The sequence below is a fragment of the Centropristis striata genome, chromosome 2, assembly GCF_030273125.1.
Source record: "Centropristis striata isolate RG_2023a ecotype Rhode Island chromosome 2, C.striata_1.0, whole genome shotgun sequence".
NCBI classification, from domain to species: Eukaryota; Metazoa; Chordata; class Actinopteri; order Perciformes; family Serranidae; genus Centropristis; species Centropristis striata.
Genome location: NC_081518.1, coordinates 14,098,514 through 14,105,647, shown reverse-complemented (window position 1 = coordinate 14,105,647; position 7,134 = coordinate 14,098,514).

Sequence of the window (7,134 nt, the reverse complement as noted above, 5' to 3'; positions counted from 1 at the left end):
GACTTTCAAAGCATACACTAAACATGCTGCAATCAGTCAAAGAGATCTGATCAAGTCATGGTTTCTCTCAGGAATCTCATGTGTGTGCCAGCCAACAGACAGGCTTGGGTAAAGATATTGATTTGAAAATGGAGGATAATGGTTGGGACTAATCAAACAGAGAGGGAGCTTTCTGGATGGGGGGGTTGAGCTCAATATCACAGAATGAAAGCCATCTATGTGCAAGGAAAAATCCATATGGTAGGTAAGCTAATGGGAACGCATTGACAGCAATCCAAATGTCTGCTGTCATACTGAGTTGAACAGAGGTCATGATACCAGAACTGTCCAATCCCATTTAGACATGGGGATCTAGGCTCGAGACACTGTCAATGCACATGAGCTGGAATGAAATCAAGCCAAGAAAACAGCCACAATTACCACCACAGCCTGAGCTGGCATCCCTCCGAATGATTATGGTGCCATCTGATGCAGCTTGAGCACAAACGGTGGAATACATTTTGTCAGGGAGGGAGTTGATCCGGCACAAAGCCAAAAACTATTGATTGAATGAGGTAGTCTTTTGAGGTGTGGCAGCTGGGGATATCTCTCCTTGTTTTCCACTAAGTGCTACCTTACATTTTTTTACAATGAATGTATGTTTTCTTATTAAAAGTGATTTACACCACAGCAGGATGAAACAGAGGGGCTTCCTAGAGACGCAACAGCAGTCCAGGAGATAATATGATAATATCTAGAGGAAATGATCCTACGTTTTGCTGAAAACTCTATTCTCTCCATGGAATCTCATTTACATTTTTCTTCAGGATTGTCTCCTATAGGGAGATGGAGTAATTTATGCCTCTTGTTACTGGGCTGTCTGCTCCAGTTTTGAACTGAATATGCTATTGTGGTGTGACTTTCTTCCTACTGTCGTGTGTGAATCTGTGTGTGTGTGTGTGTGTGTGTGTGTGTGTGTGCGTGTGTGTGTGTGAAGCATCTGAAGGTGTCTTAATGCCTGCGGCAAACTGGCACACTCAGCAGATGGGAGAGAGACTGATCCCCAGTTTGTTGACAGTGCACTTAAATGCACACGTATGTGCACATGTGTGTGTTTGTGTGTATGAGTGAAACCTCACACTATAAACCAGCTCCAGTGAGGGGTAAATAAATCATAAACAAGTTGGTCAGACCAAAGACCAGCAATTATATGTTTGTGTGTGTGTGTGTGTGTGTGTGTGTGTGTGTGGGCGTGAGAGAGGCTATACCTATAGGCTTTGCACTTCATAGGTATTGAGGTTAATACAGTGATGAATTATTAACTTCCATGGGCATTCAATCTGAAGGAGTCCAAAAAAAACATAATCTGATTGGCTGTAAGGATGAAAGAAAAAAGAAAGATACACACAGGTGTGTAATTTTAGATGACTGTAATTCATGCTTCTATCAGATAGAACGACACAGTGAGTCAGGCAGATGGAGAGACAATGATAGAAAGAAATGACGTCCATCATAAATGTTTCATAAAGCTCTCAGAACTGTGAAGGATTCATCAAATCCAGAGGGAGGTCTCTGGCCTTCGTACCACTCCCCACTCTTCAGTTCCTGGCATCAATTCTCACCCTCTGTCTCTCTCTCGCTCTGTGCCTCTTTTACACACACACATCCATGGAGGTTATATATATGAGCGTAGATAGAATCAGCCGCAGAGTTATCATCATCTGGCTTTTCATTTACTAGTCCTATTAGCCCCATTACCCTCTCAGCCAGTCCCTCTGCTTGCCCTTCTGCTCCCTTTTCACAGCAAAAAACACGATTATCTTTCTGAAATTCGCCTATTCTAAATGTATCAAGCTGCCTCCCCCAACTCAGACACTTGGCTCCATGTGTTCTCTGTTGGCTGACAGGCTTGTTTGCTCACTAGCTGGTTGGCTGACTACAAAGCTTGCTGGTGGCTACCTGGCCTGTTGGGTCATTTAAGGTGCCTAAATGATGAATTCCAGAGTGGATGAGGAGCAGGCAGATGGCCTGGCCTCCAAACACCCCTGCATGTGAACGCGAGGGGGGAGGAGGAGGGGACAAATCTGACAGAGGGCCCCCTGTGTTACTACGCACCAGAGCTTGGAGGAACAGCAGCGCGCGGTCCAACTCACAGAGACACATAACATACCCATACACACAAAACAGAGATTATGAATAATTATGTTCAGAGATCCTTCATGTAGATCAAAGCAAGCTGGCGCCATTTTGGTCACGTTCATTAAGAGCCATGTTTAATGCATGTCAGATTTTGAAACAGTGTGGTATGTTAACGAAGTGCCGCATGTGTGGACTAGTGGGAGAAATACGGCTAATTACAATTCCAACATGTAAATGTGTGTGTGTGTGTGTGTGTGTGTGTGTGTGTGTGAGAGATAGTTTGTTCACATGCAGAGATATCCAGTATGTGGTTCATTTAATGTAAATCACATGTTATACTGCCTGGTGTGTTTAACAAAGAAGACGCACCATGAATAACAAGAGTGGGATCTCCAACAGCTGTAGTAAGACTGATGTCTCCCCTGACAATAATACTGTTAACTGTCAATCTGGCTGTGTAATGTGCTATTGGTGACGAAGCTTTGCTGACATAGGTTTATGCAGCAGGATGCTTTTTTTTTTTTTTACAATGCAGTAAGAAACACATAGAACAGCGATCATCAACTGATGAGAAGAATAATAGCCAAATTAATCCAGAAATGTGAGGGGGGGGGGGGCATTCTTGTATTTAGCATATTTACAAAGACGTTTCTGTAACTCATTTAACTGCCTCCTGAGCAGAAGTCTGAGAGCATTTTCTGGTTAAGTATCTAGTTATTTTGGGTTTCCCATGTTTTTTAGGAGTCTGCAGAATTAATCTAGTAAGAAAGTGAAAATAACAACAACAATAGGCTAACAAATAGGTACATTATATCTTTTTTATTGAAAGTCCAGCAACCACAAGTCTTGCCCTTGGACAAATGTAGTTGATGACCCCTAACATAGAATATATTATAGGCTATATTTTCAGTGTGTATCAGCCTTTTTTATATAAAGAAGATATACCTAACAGCGTTGAGGTGTTACATGTAACAGAGTTACGTAATTCAAATATAGAATTAATTTACAATTCTGATTGAAAAAAAATGCTTATCCTTTATGACATACACTACCAGTCAAAAGTTTGGACACACCTTGTCATTTTTTTTTTAATTAATTCTCAACATTGTAGATTAATACTGAAGACATACTATGAAATATCGCATACAGAATTATGTAGTAAAAATAAAAAGTGTTAAACAAACCGGCATATGTTTTATATTTTAGATTCTTGGAAGTAGCCACCCTTTGCTTTGATGACAGCTTTCCACACTTCTGTTATTCTCTCAGTCAGATTCATGAGCTGATTACCTGGAATGGTTTTTAACTAACAGGTGTGCCTTGTAAAGAGTTAATTTGTGGAATTTCTTGCCTTCTGAAAGTGTTTGAAACCATCAAAGCAAAAGGTGGCTACTTTGAAGAATCTAAAATCAGAAACATAATCTGGTTTGTTTGACACATTTTTGTTTACTGTATAATTCCATATGTGTTGCATCATAGTTCTGAACATTTTAAATATTAATCTAAACAATAATAATAATAATAATAATAATAATAATAATAACTTAAAAGAACAAAAACAGAAGAAGGTGTGTCCAAACTTTTGACTGGTTGTGTACATTCAATTGAAAACTGTACAAAGACAATATATTGAAGCTCCTAAAATCAACCTACCTGCCAGCAATTAAGGATAGGGGTTGAGTTAGACCAAACAGCGTATTGTGTTTTTGAACTGATGTAGTCTTAGTTGTGTTTCAGCAACATGCTTAACAAACGCGATTGCATAGACAATGAGGCATCATACATGTATTTCGGCCTTAAAGTTCTTTTCAGTTTTAAGTTTTGGCTCCAAAAATGTTTCGGTTATAATCCTAACCAATCCCCTACCTCTAAATCTACTGACCAGGTGGGTTTTAAGAGGTTAATGTTCAAACTCATAAACTTTTGTGATTGTAAATATTACCTCTTTTATGAATTTGATACATTCTTTTTTTCTTTACATTGTACACAGCGTCACAACTTTGGAATCGGGATTGCAATTGTAATCCATTAAAGTTGGGAAAGAAAAACTATGTGATTAAATTACAGTTACTAATAAGTAACATATAAGAAACCTTCCCAAAACTGGAACCTAAATTGCCTGAAATTGGCTTTTCATTTCAGCCCAAAATCCTAGGAATTATGTACTTATTGAACAATTCCACAACTCACCTATGTCCATGTTTTTGTTTCCTAACCCTAACCACACCTTGACCATAGTTTATTAATTCCAATCTTGCCTTCATCTGAACTGTCGCTTGTCATGTGCAGATATGGAAAAACCTTGGTATTGCATGTAAAAGAGCCTTGGCAATGAATGCAAGCGGAATCTTCTACTTTTCTAGTTTTCTTGTCTGGCAACAGACTTGTTCACTCACAGCAGTGGTGCCTCTGAGCGTCATCTGGTGCGGTGTAACAGGGGAATAACATTTGTGGTTATTAAGGCAAATCAAGCAAAACTTAAATCAGATTAGAAACAATAAAGGCAGTGAGAAAGAAGCAATATGTAAAAAACAAAAGAACAGTGAAGCTAATATGCAGCCAAGACAACCTCTTGTGTTTCCAAAAAACAGGGGATCATCAGCATTGATTTTTTTTTTTTTAAATCGCATATAAGGTGTGTCAACATCTGCGTCAGTCGTGGCTCTGCTACATGCATGCTGTATAAATCAGCCCCAGGCAAGCTGCCATTTCAAGGTAGACAGCTCATCAAGATGATTGGCAAGTATTAGTACATGAACTTGACCATCTGAGGGGGATGAGGTCAGGACTGAAAATACACAATAGTTGCCTTGAGGCAGAAAGTTGCATCGTGTACTTCGTACGCTGGCACATTTCCCTCTCAGCTCCTGAATATTCAATGTTTCCCTGATGACAGAACATATTGAGAAATGAGTGCTCATAACCAGAAATGAGATCAGGACATGACCTCTGCCCGACTTCTCATCCAAAAGGGTGCAAGATAGGAATATAGATGGATCACTCGTATTGCACGACCAATTAGATACCTGTTATATGGGCAAACAAACAGTCTGTTTAATTTTTAATGGAGACAAGTTGTGTTGCTTACTATCACGACGAGATGTCTACGCCTTTATTGCTCTTTTGAAATGACCTACACAAACATTTGATTTAGCTAAACATTGCATGTCCGTCACAGAAGTGAAAATCTATCCTACAGACCAATAAAATAAGCCAAATGTCTTTTAAATGACAGGGGATCCTTTGAAGGACAGTAATAGCCCCTTTAATGTACAAACAGTCAAGTCTGATGGAACCAGGAGATCAATAGTAAATTAAAGACTGCTTCAGCCCCTTCACATGAAAATGACTCCCTGGAGTGGAAGCCAACAAAGTCTCTTTATCTCTCCTAAGAAGTTACCCTCTTGATTGTATCCCTCTTTTCTTTTCAATAAGCTGTATACTGTACTGAGATGGGTGAAAATGTTGCTTTTTTCAAATACTGTTTCACATCAACCTGATGACATTTCTAACGGTAGTATTTACATGAGCACTGAAAATTATTATAAGATAAGTTATCTCATTTACCTGCCTCTACACAAAAAAATAATGATTCTTAAATGCCCAGTACACAGAATCCAGCTATATACTGTAGGTGAATGGTTGCAAAGGAATGACCAGCATCGTGTTTGTGGCACTGTTTTTTTTTGTCTCTGCTGTGCTTTTGTTATGAGGCATCAACATTATCTGAATGTAATCCTCCTGGAATTTTTGAACAAAATACAAGGCTTTTTCTTTATTTCCCCAAAACCAGTAAACATCACCTATTCAAAGACTCTTCCCCTGAGACAGACACCTAGCTCAGAAAAGTGGTAGTAAATGACAAACAACGGAAGAAAGAGTGATGCGCTCCTCCCAGGGGAGCATCAAGTGAGTGAGCATGTGCAGTGAGAGTACAGATTTTCCTAAAAAGAGAAATTTAAAAACAGAGTTGACATGACATGACATGGAGTTCATTCTTTGACAAGGTGGAATGAAACACAAAGAAAACTGTTTTGAAATGGAACATTTTACTCAGATGGAAATGTTTCAATCATGCATTTTTGTGATAATTGAGCAATTATTCAGATTAGCAGTGGAATTAAAGGCTCTATGTGAACACTGGTTAGTGACACTTTTAAAGCAAATATTTAGATAAAAAGTAGACGTTCAAAATTCTCAGCTGAACAGACAGTTTTTTTCAGATTGATGATTAAAGGATAAAGAGACTAAATGGCCGTTGCTGTAGCTTAATGTTTACTTCTTCACTCACTCAAAATATATCTCTGACTCACTCACTCTCCTGTGCTTGAAACAAACAACCTCCACATCTAAAAAGTAAAGCCAATGTGGAAGTACCAGCATTCTTTCTAATGCCCAGCATGGGGTGACTCCACTGGTTGCAAAAAGAAGTCTGATCATATGAAAAATGATTTGTTACCTCAGTAAACATTTTCTGAATTAGTTAATTGTCTCAACCAATAGTTTAAGTCTTCTCCAATACAACATGATGATTGTTTAGTGGTTTATGGCCCTGTGTAGTTTAACATAGACAAGAAAGAAGGGCTAGGGCTAGATTGTGATGCCAGTCACTACAATAGTGCACTGTGTGTTTTCGTCTTAGAACGTTGAGTTTTCAGTTCATCAAAGTTAATTGTAACATCTTGGTGGCCTAAAAACCGTCTAAAACACTCTAAGGAATCTGCTGTTCATTTTGATTAACTGATGCACCTTGCTGACCAAGCTAGCAGCTAGCGTTAGCTGATAATATTAGCGTCACGGTGTCCTTCCAGTATGTGCTAGTCCTAAAAAAACAAAGATGTCAAAAGCCAATATGCCAATCCGAGGCTTCAGAATGGTAGTTCATACACACCTGTTTGGTGTCATGTTGGCTACATCCACTTCTTATATAAGCTACGGGTCATAACCACGTTCTCTGCTGACCATTCTGCTTCAATATGTTTCTTTCTCTTCTTGCCTGTTTTCTGCTGTGGCAGT